This window comes from Electrophorus electricus, chromosome 6 (genome assembly GCF_041902795.1).
Source record: "Electrophorus electricus isolate QZ-2024a chromosome 6, ASM4190279v1, whole genome shotgun sequence".
Lineage (NCBI taxonomy): Eukaryota > Metazoa > Chordata > Actinopteri > Gymnotiformes > Gymnotidae > Electrophorus > Electrophorus electricus.
The window spans coordinates 24,392,056-24,409,555 of NC_137502.1; the positions used below are offsets into that span (position 1 = coordinate 24,392,056).

Sequence of the window (17,500 nt, forward strand, 5' to 3'; positions counted from 1 at the left end):
GAGTTGCAGTTACGTGGATGGCTCCGGCGCTGGCCCTGGCTCTGCCCTCTCTGGCTGTCCATGTTTTGACTTGACTTTACGAGATACATGCTTGTTCCAGGACTCTCTTTTACATCCAGTTCTGTAGGAATGTCTCTTTAGCAGGTGTGTTGCAGGAGACCGAGCGAATTGTCGCCTCGCCTCCGGCTGGGAGGAAGTCGAAGTGGCGTGTCAGAGCGTTTGCGACCTGCGTTTTCTGAAAAAGCTGTGGGGTGAGACTACAGCTATGTGGGGTCATATGGGGTCAACCCACAGCCACGTGGGGCCATATGGGGTCAAACCACAGCCACGTGGGGCCATATGGGGTCAAACCACAGCCACGTGGGGTCATATAGGGTCAAACCACACCAGTGTAGGTCATGTGGGATCGAATGGAATCTATGTGACTTGCAGGGTCTTTTTGTTTTGGTACACATGTTCATAGACACGTGTTCATAGACATGTTCATGCTGCATGTGTCTCGATTCACTGATGACCACAGGCTCAAATACATGTCAGACACGATAATTACAAAATCGCATTAAGTGGGTTGTGATGGGTGTGCCTATGTGCGTATTACTGAATCATGCATTGGCTAGGCACAGGGCATGTGGCGTTTCAGCAGACGATGTCACACTGTGTGATGACACATCTTGTGTGTTGATCCATGTGGCTCCACCCCCTGCCCGGGTAGATTGCTGGGCGCTGTATGAATGGAAAAACAATTCATTTCTCCTGTCTCCCTTCTGTTACATTAAGGCCTATAGGACTCAACACCGCCTACACCCATCCTCCCACACCCCTCCCCCATGCGGCACCGCCCAAAACACACACAGCGCAAAGCAAAGGCGCAAAGCAGCTCTTAAATATGCCACTATGACTGGGTGTCACTGCATATTAGGGCAGCCAGCAGGGCAAATGTAGATGAGAACTAGAGTTGTTTGTGTGTGTGTGTGTGTGTGCGTGTGTGTGAGTGTGTGTGCATGAGTGTGCACGTGAGTGTGCGTGCGTGTGTGAATGTGTGCGGGTGAGTGCGCGTGTGTCAGTTTTTCCATCAGGACACTAGATGAACATTAACTACAGTTAACATTAACGACTGCCATAATGAAACACTCAGGCCCTAATTAAGCTCAATCTCTCTGGCTAAGGAAGGATGCAGGGGCATTGCCAGTCCCCAAAGCACCCCCCCACCAACTCTCTCTCTCTCTCTCTCCCTCCCTTCTCTCTCTCTCTCCTTCTCTTTGTCTCTTCCCCACAGAAGCATTCTGATGCGCTCCAAGCTCCCTCTTCAGAACTAAAGTCTGTATGCTGCGCCTGCTGTTTTTCTGTGCAAACATATGCTCTGGAAACAAAGCTTTGATCAGACAGACATCATCAGCAGCCTCCGCCTACTCCACCCGCCCCTTCACCTCGATCCCTCTGTTCTTCCTTTGCCAGGAGTCTTTGCCAGCCTTGACAAACAGAAATCTGTCCTCTTTGAAATGTCAGTACCGTGAAACGCGGGTCCGAGCGAGGCTCCGGGAATGTTAAGGAACTGAACATTCCGGACATTCCAGACATTCCGGACATGCCGGATATTTCGGACTGATTAGAAATGGCGTTCCGGTGTGGCGGTCCTGAGCGGACTGTGACAAGGTGACTGCGCGCAGGGCATCGGGAAGAGTGAGCGAGCCAGTGAGGTCATCTCTGGGTCTCTGCTGAAGTGGAAGAATGAAAGAATGAAAGAATGAAATAAAGAAAGAAAGAAGGAAAGGATAAAAATGTTGGTATGACCCTTGGATTGACCCTCGGTACTGTCGTGGGCTCCGTGTTCGGTCGGAGAGTGCTCCAAGAGGAGGATCCATCTGTCAGGCTGTGCTCAGCCTGCGTTTGGATCTGGTGAGCATGGACTTTCTGTCTCGGTCGGCCAGGCCTGTGCTGCGCCTTTTGAGCGCTTGAAGGACAAAAACATTTGTTTGCTTCCTCTGTGAAGAAGTCGCCTTTTCCATTTAATTGGCAGTTCTGCAACCTTCAACATCTTCCTGAGTTGCTAGGCGAGAGAACCGGTCCATGCGCCTGTTTACGCTGCAGATATTTTGCTTCTCTCTCTTTTTCCCACTTTCCACTGCAACCAGACCCCCCCCACCCCCCTCCACCCCCACCCCCCACCCCTCCACCCCCACCCCCCTCCACCCCCACCCCCCACCCCACCACCCCCACCCCCCACCCCACCACCCCAATCTCATCCCTTTTCATCTCGTTGTGGTCGGCGGGTAACCGTGATCAGCGGCGAACGGCTGCTGTTCTTCGGACGAGGTCCGTTCGGATGAAGACTTCGTCATTCAGCAGGGCAAACGAGCTCCGGCCGTCTTCGTTAGCGGCCACGGTGACGGCGAGCTCAGGGCAGGATACAGAAAGAAAGGACGCTGGCAGGCCTGCACGGGCGCGGCGTGCGTGTCACGCACTGTGGCGTTTAATAATGTTTTGATGTATTGGCCACGGGGATCTAATGGAAGAAAGGCAGGAGCAGAGGACTGCGTTCAATTATGTGACAGACTGCAGGGCATGTAGGGAGCTGGAGAGAGAGAGAGAGAGAGAGACATAGAGCAGAGCACATCAAACATGTAACCCTATCCTATGATGAACACTCCCATCATGAATGACCCTATAGCATTGTCAAACACAAGATTTATACCGTGCTCGTATACATGCGTGTGTTTTGTGTGTGTGTGTGTGTGTGTGTGTACAGAGGCAGCGCTTTCCCATGGCCGTGTATACAGAGCTATGATGCCGCCGGCACCCTCTGTGTCAGATAGCCATCAGCCGTAGCGCGTGTCACTCCATTAACCTTCCTTCAAATTCATCTGGCGCACACTTGCTGTCCCAGAGTCCCCTGCAGGGCCACGGTTCTGCACGCCGACACAAAATGGCACAACATCTCTCCCACAGGCACTTTGAGTGCCATAAGTTCACCACATGCACTTGATACATTTCTGCGTGTGTGTGTGTGTGTGTGTGTGTGCACATTGATTAAGTTTTCATCACTACATTCTGCCATAGTTTGGAATGACCACAGGGGTCCTTCTCAGAGTCTGCCGCAGTCGTGCTAATGGGATTCCACCAAGACGCTTGCTGTTAGCAGCTGTCCGCTTCCACTCTGGAGTCTCCTCCCTCCGCCCTCCTCCACCCCTCTCCCCACCCCTCCTCCGCCCCTCTCCCCACCCCTCCACGCCCCTCTCCCCGCCCCTCTCCCCGTCCCTCCTCCGCCCCTCTCCCCACCCCTCCACGCCCCTCTCCACACCCCTCCTCCACCCCTCTCCCCGTCCCTCCTCCGCCCCTCTCCCCGTCCCTCCCCTCCCCTCTCCCCACCCCTCCCCTCCCCTCTGCCCATCAGCGACCCGAGCTCAGTGCCGCTAAATAAACGAGCCAGAGACCACATACGGGGAGCACTTTGAGAAATACATGAGAAGTATATGAGAAATACTTGTGCTGTATAGACCACTGAGTAAACGTTGAGAAGGCATATACCACACACTGCCTCTGTGGTGGTGTGAAGACAAAGATGCTCATATTTCACACAGATCTTGTATTTAATATTACCGAAATAATTTATGTGGGCAGGTATGTTTGTATCCAAAGACTATATTATGGCCATCCCTTGCAGCCGATCTAATATAAGTAAATATTCTCATTTACACATAAATATATATATTTTTTTCTCCTGTATTCATTGTTTGAATGTAGCCTTTTCTTGGAACTAATATCAGTCTTTTCTCTCTCTCTCTCTCTCTCTCTCTCTCTCTTTTTTCCCTAATATGCTAATGCACGGACCACCTCCTCAACTCTGTAGGTGAGTTATCATCTATAAATAATAGTGTTTTTTTATGACAGACATTATTTATCCGCAGTGCAGTTGGTAGACAACTCACTGCTTCATTGGCCATCTTGAAGAGGTAAAAACAGCCTGAAAAAAAATAAGACAAAAAAAAATGGCTGGAAATAGTTATTTATCATCCAGCCGTTGTCAAGGGAACCAGCTGAAAGCACACTTGATGACTTGCTGCCTTTCTTACTTTAACCAAAAAAAACATCCAACAAAACACCAAATAGTTCAGATGCACGACAGAACACGTCCGCACACTTTTCGGGTGTTTGCACTGTTGATTTACAAAGTAAACATAATGTGCGTTGCGCAGAATCCGCGGACCAGTTTTCCAAGTAATGAATCACTTCGATTAAACCCTTCAGGTGGATGTGTCTGTTCCGCCACGTGTCTCATAAGCGCTATAAGCCGTTACAAAGATTCGCATCTGCATCTCTCCGTCCCATCATCTGTTAAGGCGAAAAGAATGCAGACAGGCAGTTGTAATTAAGGCCAAGCAAAATGTAGCCATCATCGTGCGGAGACAGACAGTGTAACACATCGGAAGGTATTTTTCAAGAAATCGGCAGGGATGTGTCAATTTTACGGACTCCTGTGTTAGTCTGGTTTTCGACGCGATCAAGAAAATGTGTTATAACCATGCGCTTTGAATCGACATTTCTGAGATGCCTACTTTTTCCAGTTTTAGTCAAAGCTGCATTATTTCAAACTTTACTTGGTTACTTTATGTATTTATTGAATTATTACATTTAATTATTAAGTATAGGGGAAAAGCAGAAGTGTAGTGCTTTGGTGCGCTGATACAGTACCACTAGAGATTGCAAGTGTAACACATTAACTCGCTAACACCGAAAACAAAGCGTTGCGTGCCGACTGGCAGGAAGACAGACAGCAGTTCTTTCAGCAAGGAGGCTGTAATGCAACTGAAGCGTTTTATATGTTATTGTGTGCCTCGCAAGACAGAAATGTGGACATTCAGCAGGTAAGTGATGAGTGAAAGTCCCTTTCTGAAATGTTCCTGAGAGAGAGAGAGTCGGAGTACTCACCTTAACTCAGAGTAACTCCGTGTACCAGTGGACTTCAGCGATGTTTTTCACATTTCAGAATTAGTTCTCTACCACGAGCTGTTACTTATATATATACATATATTACTAGCTACTGTCATTTAGTAACTTTTTTATTGATATGATCCGCAGTAATGGTAACTTTGCAGAAAAGGTCCTGTCATTACCGGAACGGCGTTTAAGGTACGTAGGGTACGTGATGTAGTGTTGAATGCAACCATTTGTGGAACATTTCTCATCGGTTGAACCCCTTTGACTTTTAATTAATGCCACTAAAAGTGATTTCACTCTGCGGTACTCGCTTATGCCCGGAATGGTTATCCGTTGGGTTCACTTTGTAGCGGTTTTAACGATATACTTCACAGAGCACTTTTAGCGCACGTCAGAGAGCTCCACGCGTGGTTGAAGTAAGGTGTGCAGTGTTAATAGAGAGCTGGAGTTTAAAACTCAGTCAGTAGAAGAACCCTCAGAATCGCCACTTATATTAGTGTGATAAAGGTATTAAATGTTCTCTCTGTCTCCCTCCCTCGAGCCACACACACACCTCCGTGCCATCCCGCGCTCCATCACAAGGGCGAGGTGGCTTATCACACCAGTTACAGCTTGGCGACAGCTTAATTTTGCACTTTTGTGGGCTGCAGTGGCAGCCTGCTGACCCGGAGTAAGTCATGTTAATTGGAGGCTGAGCGACCCGGTTATGACACCTGCTGTCAGCCACACTGAGTCTGCCTGGGTCAGTAACTGAGGTGGAGACAGGCCAGCTTCAAGTTGTGACGTTTTAATTACTGAGGGGGGGAAAAAGCCAGCCAGGTGTGTGTGTGTGGGTGTGTGTGTGTGTGTGTGAGCCTGAATGAGAGAAAAGCTCTCATGTAGATCCGTGTAGTCTTTGTAGCAGCTTCACCTTTACATTCTTGCTGTGTGTTAGTCACGTTTCGCATAAAACAAAACCAAAACCTTTGTTCCGATCCTTATTTTGTTCTTGATCAACAAAACACCTCCTCCTCCTCACACCTCTCAACCCCTCTCCTCCCCTCTTCACTTCCCTCCCCCTCTATCTCCTCTCCTCTCTCCTCCCCTCTCCTCTCCTCTCTCCTCCCCTCTCCTCTCAAAACAGGCAAATGAAATCACTGAAACTGCAACGAGGCAGATTAATAGAGTTCTGTTCAGAATGAGCCTTCTGAATAACTTGAGACATCGCATTCCACTGTGTGTGCAGTCACCTGTATCTTGTGCAGAGAAGTACACGTGAGGTTACAGCAGCCCTGCACACACGCACACACACACACACACACACACACATACACACACACACACACACACACACACACACACACACACACAGTGTTTTTTACTCTTTTTACTATGTCTCAACACTGAAGCCAGGCTTGCTCTGGCAGACTGACAGGGGGGGCCAGGAGTTGGTGGGAGCCCCGGGCCCGTCACTCAGAGGTCATCTGGGAAAAGGTCACTCTGCCGTTGCAGGGAGTGTGTCCTAATGCTACTTGGCCTGACCTTTACGCACCACTCAGATCTGTCCTCCAGCTGAAGTGACTCAACGCGGCGATGGTGGCTGATCGCAACCCCGTGTGCTTTTGCTTCGGAGGCGAGTGTTTTCCCGGCTAAATTTGATGAGAACGCGGTGCAGTCTGACAGCAGCTGAAGTCGTGTAGGAAATCTCCGCAATCGTTTTGTTCCCAAGTCCCCCAACACATGGCCTACGGAACCGTCAGTGTGACTAGTCCAATCTCGAGGTCTCGGGAGACTAGTGGGACGTGGTCTGGCCAAAGTCCGGAGGGAGGGTGTGTAAGAGAGAGGAGTGGGGGTGGGAACAGATTGGAACAGCCCAGCTGCTCTTGGTCATGTGGGGTCCCCCTCTGACTTTTTTCCTCTTGGCTTTTCATTATCGCTGGAGGATGCCGAGGTAAGTGAAGAAAGTTGGTGAATGTCCGTGGCCTGCTGAGGATATGCCGAGCGCCCATCGCAGGGTCGCCATGGCACCCCGGACCCTGGCCGCCGCCCGCCCGCTAGGTACCATCGGAGCTAGAGTTTAACTCCCACAAACAGTGGTGTGGAATTTGTCTATGAGTGTGTGTGGAAAACCCTAGACGCCCTCCGTTCACGTGAGTATGCCCGAGTGGACGTAAGCAGCGATAGCTAATCCTCTGGAGAGGTGGGGAGCATTTGGAGCGAAGCAGGCAGCCTGCTAGCACTCCGCATAGCTGGGAAGAAAAGATACCGGCCCCCAGCCCGATCCCCCGCTCCAGCCCGGGCTCCTGTCGGGAGCGGCACGGGTGCCCATGGCGTTGCCCGCGGCTACAGAAAAGTTCAAGGAGAAGCGAGAAAGCTAGGGGAGGATAGAGCCTGAAAGACCTCGGCCGTCGGAAGGAACGGCGTCCCAGAGTGCTGGCCAGCCCTGTCGAGCGCAGCGTGAGCAGGACTTCGAGGTAGTTAAAATACCTCAGGCATCCCATGAAAACTTACTGATTTCCGTTCGCCTACTGGTCTAGACGCAGCACAGCCAGTGATGAGAACATGGCAAGTTCTGATCAGAATCTTAGCCAGCACTGTACAGAGATGAACTGTAGGAGACAGGGACTTAAACTGCACAGCTCCAGATGGAGAATGTGCATTGTGTTATTTGCATTTTAAATATATGTTTTGTATCTAAGATTCATACAAAACATACAGATAAGTTCTGTAATCGTGTATTAAAGCTTAGCGATGTGGGGGGTCAACTTTTAGCCCATTTAGATTCAAAACAGACAGATTAGATTAGATTAGATCCTAGCAGAGAAACAAAGAGTGTATAATGAATCTCTGCTTTCCGTCTTTTTTTCCCTGGACTCTCACAGTTAAATGTCTCCGGCGGAACTCTAAATGGTGTGTTATTATCAGCCTCTTTCACTGGGTACGTGACTAAGTCTGTCTGCTGCTAGCTGTTGCTGAAGGCTCTTTATGCATTTTTTATTTTTTTTTGCATTTATTACGGTTATTTACTTTTTTTTTAATCAACTTTGTCTTTAAAAGAAAATCTCAAGGCCAGGAGGTATGAAAATCCAGACGAGAACAAAAGAGTCGTCTGAGTTGTCTGGCGATCTTGGCACGGTGCCAGCGACGTTCGCCATCCTCTGCCTGCAGTGACAGGAGACAAGTGCTGGGCAGGTCCGATGCGCTGGTCTGCCGGGCGCGGCTTCCGCGGCTTCCTTCCTCACATCTGCAGCCCGCAAGCAGGGCGGCCGGACAGCAGTTTGGCAGAGGGGGGGGTGTGCAGGCTGCCTGTAATGGCACGTGGCGCGCGACACAACGCTCGCGCACGCATCCAGCAATGTTGGTTTTATTGCGAGAGCCAAACGGGCTGTCGGCAGTCGTCGTTCGGGAGAGTCGGCTCCATGCCTCTCTTCGCCGATGACTCCGACAGAGCATCTGCATTGCCAGAGCAGCGCCGGCGTTCCCGTGGTCCCCTCTGCCTGGTTTTCCCAAATCCTCGGGTCTCGGTCTTGCTTTCCTTGTTTATGTCTTTGCACTTAGTTATTTACCTTTGCTGTTTCTGCTACGCGCCCGTGCGTAGGCTTAGGCTAGATGGGCATGTCTAAACGTGCTCCTCGGTAGGCCCACCTTCCTACCTCCCCCTACAAGGGATGAGGACTCTCGAAGGATAATAACCAGCAGATGGAGTCATTCCATATCTCATTCCATATCATGTCTCAGCAGTCACCCGGCATCGGACCGGTGCGTAACGTGCCTGTCGCGGTCCAGACAGCCTTTTCGTGTCCTCCATCACTCGCACCTTCCTGATGGAGGATCTCGTCTCCCCCATGGCCTGGAATAGCACATAAGTGCCTCCTCCCAGACGGAGGGTGGCGGGTGTAGATAGATGGTGCGCTCTCTGGAGACAAAGCCTGGTCGCCAACCTTAGGGTGTCATAAGTAGTGGATCCAGGTAGTGCAGAGAAAAGTCTTCAAGATTGTACCAGTCCCACCATCTTCATGTACTAATATAGGGAATTTATTGAGCTGAGCAACTGAAAAGGGTTATTATCACACGACATAGAAATTGCTTCTGCACCGTCTACTGGGGTGGGGGGTGGGGGTTGGTTTCTTTCACACGGCAGCAGCTCACGAGAAGCAGCCTCAACCTCCGGCTCCTCCCCTGAGCCTTTATGCAGAGCAGGGAAAGAGCTTTCGTCCACGTCCGGGGCTGCCTCCAGCTGACAGCACGTGACATTTGCATTTGCGACTCCGACGAGGCCCGTGACAGCGAGCCCTCTTTAAACCCAGGCAGCTTTGCGCCGCTGTCTCGCGCCGAATGTCACCTGCTGAACCAGATGACCAGAAAGAGAGGTTCGTGTCACAGACGGCAGGAAAGTCAGATAGAGACAAATGCGTCCTGTTGGCGCGCAGCAAACCACTGTGGCAAGGGTGGTAAGCCGATAAACTGGGTCATTACAGCTGAGTCAAGCGCACGTGCTTGGGCGTGTGCCGTGCCGCTGCCACTGGGCCTCGATGCATACCAGGCGCACGTGGCCATCGTCATGGCTGCAGTCAGGGCCCGGAAGAGGATGGAGATGGAGATACCCATGTTCACGCACATTTTCATCCACTGAGATTGGATTTAAAATCTGGCTGTTCCTCCTGGGGCCATGATCCTGCACCCACGTCTCCGACCACACGTGGCACGTGACGAAAGTGTCTCAGAAAAACTGTGGTCGTTAAGGTGCATGAGATTCTTTGCAGGGCCATTTATTTTTTCCATCCCCACTTTTCTTCTCGCTTTTGATATTATTTTTTTGTTGGTTTTTCAGCTTTTTTTGTTTGTCGTTGTTGTTGGCTCTGGCTCCCAGCAGTGGGCTCTGAGTTTGTGCTCTCTACGAGAGAATTGATCCAGGAAAAAAAGAAATTCTAAGAATCCGAGGCTGCTTCTCAACTGGCTGCATCTCAACTCAAGAACCTGCCCTTGTTACTCTGACTGTGATTCGAGGCTGTTTAAACACACAGTCGGAACACAATGTCCTACCACAGCGTTTCACAGCGTGCAGAGGAAAACGCACCGCGGCTGATCCGGTAAACATAGCCGAGGCACAGGACTCTTTATGACACGTTGCCTTGGTACATAACAGTACATTATTACGTACCGTTAGACCGTTTCCATGGACATACTGTGGAAAAAGTTCTTTATCACACTGTAACAGCAGCGTGTTATACATCATTGTACCTTTTCATCATTCTGTGAGTCTTTTTATGCCGGCGTTGCTGTGGAAGATCGCCTCCCCCTCCTCTCACAGGGCCCAGAGACGGGTTGTCACACGCTACCATCCTCCATGCAGGAAATAGAGAATGAGCGCAGCTTGCCATAATGATAACCGAGCGAAAGACATGTGCTCCGTACCAGACCCCAGCAATTTCACAGACATTTTTTACAGACCTTTATATATATAAATATAGTGTATATGTGTATATATATATATATATATATACACTATCCTCAGATGCAGCTTCATCATGAGACTTTCAACTTAAAAAAAAAACAAAAAACCACACTTCAGAGCTAAAATAGCCTCTGAGGAATGAAAACAAATCGCACGTTGATTCGGAGGGGAGGAGGAGTTCCCCCACATTCCCAGCTGACACGGCGACTCCTGGCCAAGCGCCCCCTTCCCTGCCTCCTCTCTGGCCGTCCGCCGTAGCAATTAGCTGACGCTAACAAAGTAACGCGTACCTCCTTTTTAAGGTGGATAGGGATTAGAGAGGCCCGCTCCTAAGAAGGGCTGATTTGTCTTGGCTTAATTTCCTTTCTCAGCAGCAGCCAGGATGCGGAGACCTAGAGATAAGCTTCTGCAAACGAAATACATCATGTGTGGGTACCAGCTAGTGCATGCCGGAGCTCTTGTAATGAGCACACTTTCACAGGACCAGACTCCCAGCGTGGAACTGTGCTGGTGCACTTTCATTAGACGAGCACCTTTGGAACTGTCTTCTACGGGCTACGAATTACAACCATTTTTCTCCATGATCGTTTCTTACTAGTTTGTCCTCTCGGCAAGACTTATAGCTAAAAAAAAGAGTCAACTTTCTCAGTAGATATTTTTGAACATGACATCTTGTTCAGAAAATTTTATACATATTAAAAACCTGACAGCGTTCTGGCTTCTTTGCTCACCTCTTCTCACACCAAAGTTATCCTCCAGGGTCTTTGAATTCATGACACTTTGATCTGGCTTTATATATTTAATATTCATCAAAATGACAGAAATTTATGGATCAGCATTCAAGACTGTAAATGTAAAATGCTCTTTTAGTTCTAAGTTAGGAAAAGTTCATCAGCACAGAGCCAAGCTTTAGGAAACTACTGGTGTCTGCCGTTGTCCGAGCTGGTGGCTGGAAGACAGTGGAAGAGACCTACAGATCTTTAGGGTTGATGATCAGGAAGGTTTGGGTAGTGCATGGATAAGGTTTGGGTAGTGTAGAGATAAGGTTTGGGTAGTATAGAGATAAGGTTTAGGTAGTGTAGAGATAAGGTTTGGGTAGTATAGAGATAAGGTTAGGTAGTGTAGAGATAAGGTTTAGGTAGTATATAGATAAGGTTTAGGTAGTGTAGAGATAAGGTTTAGGTAGTATAGAGATAAGGTTTAGGTAGTGTAGAGATAAGGTTTGGGTAGTATAGAGATAAGGTTTAGGTAGTGTAGAGATAAGGTTTGGGTAGTATAGAGATAAGGTTAGGTAGTGTAGAGATAAGGTTTAGGTAGTATATAGATAAGGTTTAGGTAGTGTAGAGATAAGGTTTAGGTAGTATAGAGATAAGGTTTAGGTAGTGTAGAGATAAGGTTAGGTAGTGTAGAGATAAGGTTTGGGTAGTATAGAGATAAGGTTTAGGTAGTGTAGAGATAAGGTTTGGGTAGTATAGAGAAGGTTAGGTAGTGTAGAGATAAGGTTTAGGTAGTATATAGATAAGGTTTGGGTAGTATAGAGATAAGGTTTAGGTAGTGTAGAGATAAGGTTTGGGTAGTATAGAGATAAGGTTTAGGTAGTGTAGAGATGAGGTTTAGGTAGTGTAGAGATAAGGTTTAGGTAGTGTAGAGATAAGGTTAGGTAGTGTAGAGATAAGGTTTAGGTAGTGTAGAGATAAGGTTTGGGTAGTATAGAGATAAGGTTAGGTAGTGTAGAGATAAGGTTTGGGTAGTGTAGAGATAAGGTTTAGGTAGTATATAGATAAGGTTTGGGTAGTATAGAGGTAAGGTTTAGGTAGTGTAGAGATAAGGTTTGGGTAGTATAGAGGTAAGGTTTAGTTAGTGTAGAGATAATGTTTGGGCAGTGTAGAGATAAGGTTTAGTTAGTGTAGAGATAAGGTTTGGGTAGTGTAGAGATAAGGTTTAGTTAGTGTAGAGATAAGGTTTGGGTAGTATAGAGGTAAGGTTTAGGTAGTGTAGAGATAAGGTTTAGTTAGTATAGAGATAAGGTTTGGGTAGTGCAGAGATAAGGTTTAGGTAGTGTAGAGATAAGGTTTAGGTATTATATAGATAAGGTTTGGGTAGTGTAGAGATAAGGTTGGGTTTGTTTATAGATAAGCATTAAATTTGAGTCCCAAGCTTTGGAACCAACTGTTTTTGATTTGCTATTAATTTGCAATTAATTATGAACAAGGCAGAAATAATGTTATAATAATCTAAAAAAAAAAAACACAAAAAGCAACTTTGTGCCATATACCTTCTTATACCTGTATGTTTTTCTCCTAACCTGAGAAGTGGCTATGAGTGGCTATTGCTTTAGGTGTTGCATTATGCCCTGCCCGGAATAGTATACCGCTCTCTTGGAAAAAGAGTTGTCCTGGAAACTAGGCTTGGTGTGGTTGGTTGGTTTGTTTGTTTGTTTTACAGATTTGCAAAAAAAATCTGGAAATCTGATAACATTGTCTCCCCTTCCGAAACTGTGCCATTTTAAACCACCAAATATCAAGACATACCACAAGCTCATCCGAATCAAACAAGAGAAAAAAGATAGAATAGGATTAATAAAAGCAAGATTACTCTATGACACAAAACCATTCTGTGGCTTATGAAGCCTTCAAGCACTTTTTGGTATGATTTGATAAGATCTGGAGGAAATATACAGACCAAAAAAAAAAATAAATAAATAAATAAATAAATAAGATTGAATAAAGGCTTATAATATTTGATGTCTGTATGAATACTTTCTGCTCTTCCTCTCTGGGTACCTCATCACCCCCTGCTCCTACCCCCATTCCCAGGGCCTCTTCCAGACGCTATTTGTCATTTTTAAAACTCATCATCACGGGTCATCCGTCTTGATTTTGCAGCAGAAGTCATCCCATTACGCGTGCCGCCCCGTGGGACTTGGGTGCGCCAATATGGCTGCCGTTGGTCTCCATCCCCCCGGGTGTGTGGTGTGTTTGGGATGCTGCAGACGCATCTTCATTAGAGTGGCAACGATGGTTCGGCGACGCGGCCAGCCGTGCCCCGCTCAAACCAGCTTATTTGTTTTTACTACAGGGTGGGAAATTAGTTTGTGCATTCAGATCAGAGGAAAAATGAACAACTCCCAACCAACAGCAGCCTCCTCCAATCTCACACACACACACACACAAGACTCATATTATCCTCTCTGCCGGTATGAGGTGTTTATTTGACTATTAGACTGTCTTTGCCAGAAATGCCTTAGGGAGCCGATATGTCTCTGCTGACACACTGTGCCAGGTTATTAAAGGAAACATTCAGACAACCAGAAGTTTGACTCCTTTTTAACAATCTGTGTAATGATACGGAAGTGTGTGGACATGCCCTGCAAGTCTCCATCTCCCAGTGATCTACCGCCATGGCCCAGGAGTTCCTGAGATGTTCCAGTGATCTACATCCTTGGCCCAGGAGCTTTTGAGATGTTCCAGGTGCTGCATCATGCTTCAGAAGGCGTCAGCACGGCAGCTGTGTTCTCTGCGGTCGGACTCCAGTCTATGCGTTCTTCACAAGGCTGTTCCGTACTTTACAAATCTTTACAAATCATCTGAAAGGCTCTGAAATGCTTTTTCAAACCTATACATCCACGTAAGAGGCAACGGTTTTGCCCCGTTGTGCAGGATGAAAGGTCATTTACACTTTGGGAGACAGAAGCGTTGGTGAAGCTCTAGAGGCGAAGGCGACTGGCACACGGACCCTGTGCTCAGGCACGCCGGGGCTGGTGGAGAGTCAGTGTCTCTCTTCTGCTCAGGTGCAGTACCTCTAGGTACAACTCCAGTGCTTTTAGTCGCGTGGACAGTGCCGCAGTGAAAGGGCTCCAGAGAGAGGGAGACATATTGATATATGTGTGTGTGTGTGTGTGTGTGTGTGTGTATATATATTTATTTTTTTTATTTATTTATTTTACAAAAAAATAACAAAACTCCAAACTCCAGAGCATTGTAATGAAACAATGCATTTAAATGTGCATTTGTTTGCCTTCAGTTCATCGCTGAAATGTCACCACCCTGTCTACTTACATATTAATGCCTTTCAGCTAATCTACTGCTGACAGATAAATGGGATTTGAAATGCAGCCATGGCAGTGACCAGCCATAAGCCCCCACACTTTTGGTTCTGAATTAACTCCCAAAGATCAGTTCACTCACAACTGACCCCAGATTCATTTTGAATTATGCATTCATTAATCTGAAATGGACTTTGGCTGATGCTCAAGGGATAAGTCCCAGGGTCAGGAATGTGTGTGTGTGGGGGGGGGGGAGTGGGTGTGTGTGTATGAGAAGATATATGAGGAGACCAAAATTTCCAGCACGTCCAGATGTTCCTTCACTTTTCTTTGTTCTAGCTCTGTTGCAGATACTCCATCGTAAACATTAAGCCCGTAGTTCAAATCATTAAAGACATTTACAACGCGCAACAATACAACCCCCCTCCTACCCCCGCCCAAACAAAGAGCAAATAAACAAATAGCATGAAAGCTAATCTGACCTGGGAACATTAGGAGCGCAGCCTCTGAAGTTGTGCTGATTAATGGAGGCACCCTCGGCGTCTTTCTGCAGGACTGTCAAATTAGTGACTGCCCTGCAGAGAATTAGATCTTTCGGAGTGGTTGATGCCTGGTGTATGACTTCGCCCCCCCTACCAGGCAGAGCACCTGCCCTAAACCGATGACTGGCCCTTCTGCTCACAGTCTAGAGCAGTCTAGCCAAGGTCAAGGTCAAGGTCAAGGTCAAGGCAGGCACAGCACACGAAGAGCTGCATAGCATCTGACAGAGGTGTGCCGCTAAGAGTGTCAGCATGTACACACACACACACACACACACACACACAGAGATTAGCTTGTGCTCTTATTTTGTCTCTGCTTGAAGTGCAGCACACAGGAATCAGAATTATACAGGAAAAATTTAGCTTCTGATGGCTGAGTGTTTTTGGTTTGTTTGTTTTTGTGTCACTCCAAGCTAGATTAAGCTAAGATGAGTGCTGTGGGAGGGTCACAGGACATATCCGTTGAAGAGTCACCTCATGTCTGGCCATTTAAGCATCAAGTGACGGGCATCTGTGATGCTAAGCAGGACGTGGAGCAGATAAGAGGAGCACTTGAGTGGAGATCGATCGAGCCATCGACACAGCCCCACCAGACGAATTCAATTAGCCTGCACTGACCTGTAATAGAGTAGCCAATACTGTACGTGCATGTGTGTGTGTGTGTGTGTCTGCGCATTTACCCTGGACGCTGGGTTTGCCGCGGCCAGCGAGGACCCAGCATGCGGCTACACCTCCTGTCCCCTGAGCTCCAGGAGAAGAAAAGAAAGTGCAGGGTAATCAGGGTCTCGCCGACCCCTCGCCAGTGCAGGCTCGCTAACGAGGGAACTCGCTGTCATCTGCCGTTCTGCTTAGCACGCCCCGGTAGTGTCAGAGCTGGCAATAGTGTGAAACCTGTTGTTAGGGCACAGGGGTGACATTAATGCACACTCTCCTCTGTGCACAACACCTCACTCCAAAGTGGCAGAACACTCATGCAGGAAGTCAATGCAGGAAATGGAAGCAGTGTGGTAATATTAGTTGATTAGCGTGTGTGTGCGTGTGTGTGTGTGTGTGTGTGTGTGTGTGTGTGTGTGTGTGTGTGTGTGTGTGTGTGTGTGTGTGTGTGTGTGTGTGTGCGTGCGTTCCAGTGGTGGTCGTATGGAGACACTGATTATCACGCTCCAGTGGAGAGCATGCCGGATCTAATACAAATTTCCGTTCTTAGTGCCAGATGAGCACGGGAACTGCCGAAAGGTAAACAGATTATTCCGGACCACATATAAACCCCACACACACCCTGCACATACTCCGCACATACCCCACACACCTAGCACACACACACACACCTCACACAAACCCCGCACACACCACATACAAACCCCACACATACACTGCACACACCCAACACACACACATCCCGCACACACACGCCCCGAACACCCAACATACACACACCGCACACACCCCCGACACACCTCTTACGCTGCCGTCTGGGCAACCCGCAGGAGTACACATCTGGAAGAAATGGTGAATTTAATCACCATAGAATATCAAAAGGCAACCTGCAGAAAGGCAGCTAGCCAGACGCCATTCCCAGTTGTGTGTGTGTGTGTGTGTGTGTGTGTGTGTGTGTGTGTGTGTGTGTGTGTGTGTGTGTGTGTGTGTGTGTGTGTGTGTGTGTGTGTGTGTTTTCTTTCTGAAACACAGACAGTTGACCTGTATACCACAGCACAGGAAAAACTCTCTTCAGTTCAAGGGCAGGTTCTTATATCGGTTTAAAGACCCCTGGCTCCTCACAGGAGGCACACACATTAGAGACACACACAAACACTAAATACACACACATCAGATACACACGCACATCAGATACACACGCAACAGATACACGCACATTAGACACACATTTGATACACACATACTAGATACACACACACTATATAAAGACACATTTCCAAATCTCTAATGCTGTTCTTGCATTGATCTCAGTCTGAAAATAACATGAGCTGACAAATCTAACCACGGAGCCTACCAACATGAGCTACAAGCAATCTCAAATCACAGGCACGGATTTCAGATTTCAGTTGGATCTTGCTGTTTCTTTTGAGGGAACGCACATCTCCAATATCAAAAATGTAAAAATAAGTAGAAGTGATATATCGCTTCATGTCTCAGCTCGATCGGCGCACTGCCTGAGACTTTAATAGCCGCAAAGGTTTGGGTTATTTTCTCCTTTTCTTTTCTGTTCAGAACAGATCCGGGCAACGCCTTGGTAGATGGGAAGTTCGTGTTTTAGACATCAGCGCATTTTTTAAATATGGAAAACATTTTGGGCAAATCTGGACATCACTGGATGAAAATTCCCATCGCAAACATGGCATGCGCTACCCGTGCAGCCTGCCGTTATTTGAATGCGCGGGATAACAGAGCTGTGCAGGGAACGGTCTGGTCCCACGGCAGTTCAGGGGGCAAACGTTCCCTCGACCCTCTCTGAAACTGTCCCGCATGCAGCTGGAGACCTGGTGATGCGTAAAAAATCGATCGAAAGGTATTTCGAATTACAGAAACACC

At 47.8% G+C, this 17,500-nt stretch overlaps 1 protein-coding gene across 5 annotated transcripts in view; it reads left to right on the plus strand.

The window, feature by feature from the left end:
• kirrel3b (kirre like nephrin family adhesion molecule 3b) overlaps window positions 1-17,500 on the plus strand; it is a 153,953-nt gene that overhangs the window by 73,557 nt on the left and 62,896 nt on the right. The window contains exon 2 of one of the 5 annotated variants that reach the window (XM_081716062.1): window positions 5,077-5,127. The exons of the other annotated variants lie outside the window; for them this stretch is intronic. The gene's annotated coding sequence lies outside the window, so the exon portion shown is untranslated. The remainder of the gene's footprint in view (window positions 1-5,076; window positions 5,128-17,500) is intronic. 5 annotated transcript variants of the gene reach the window in all.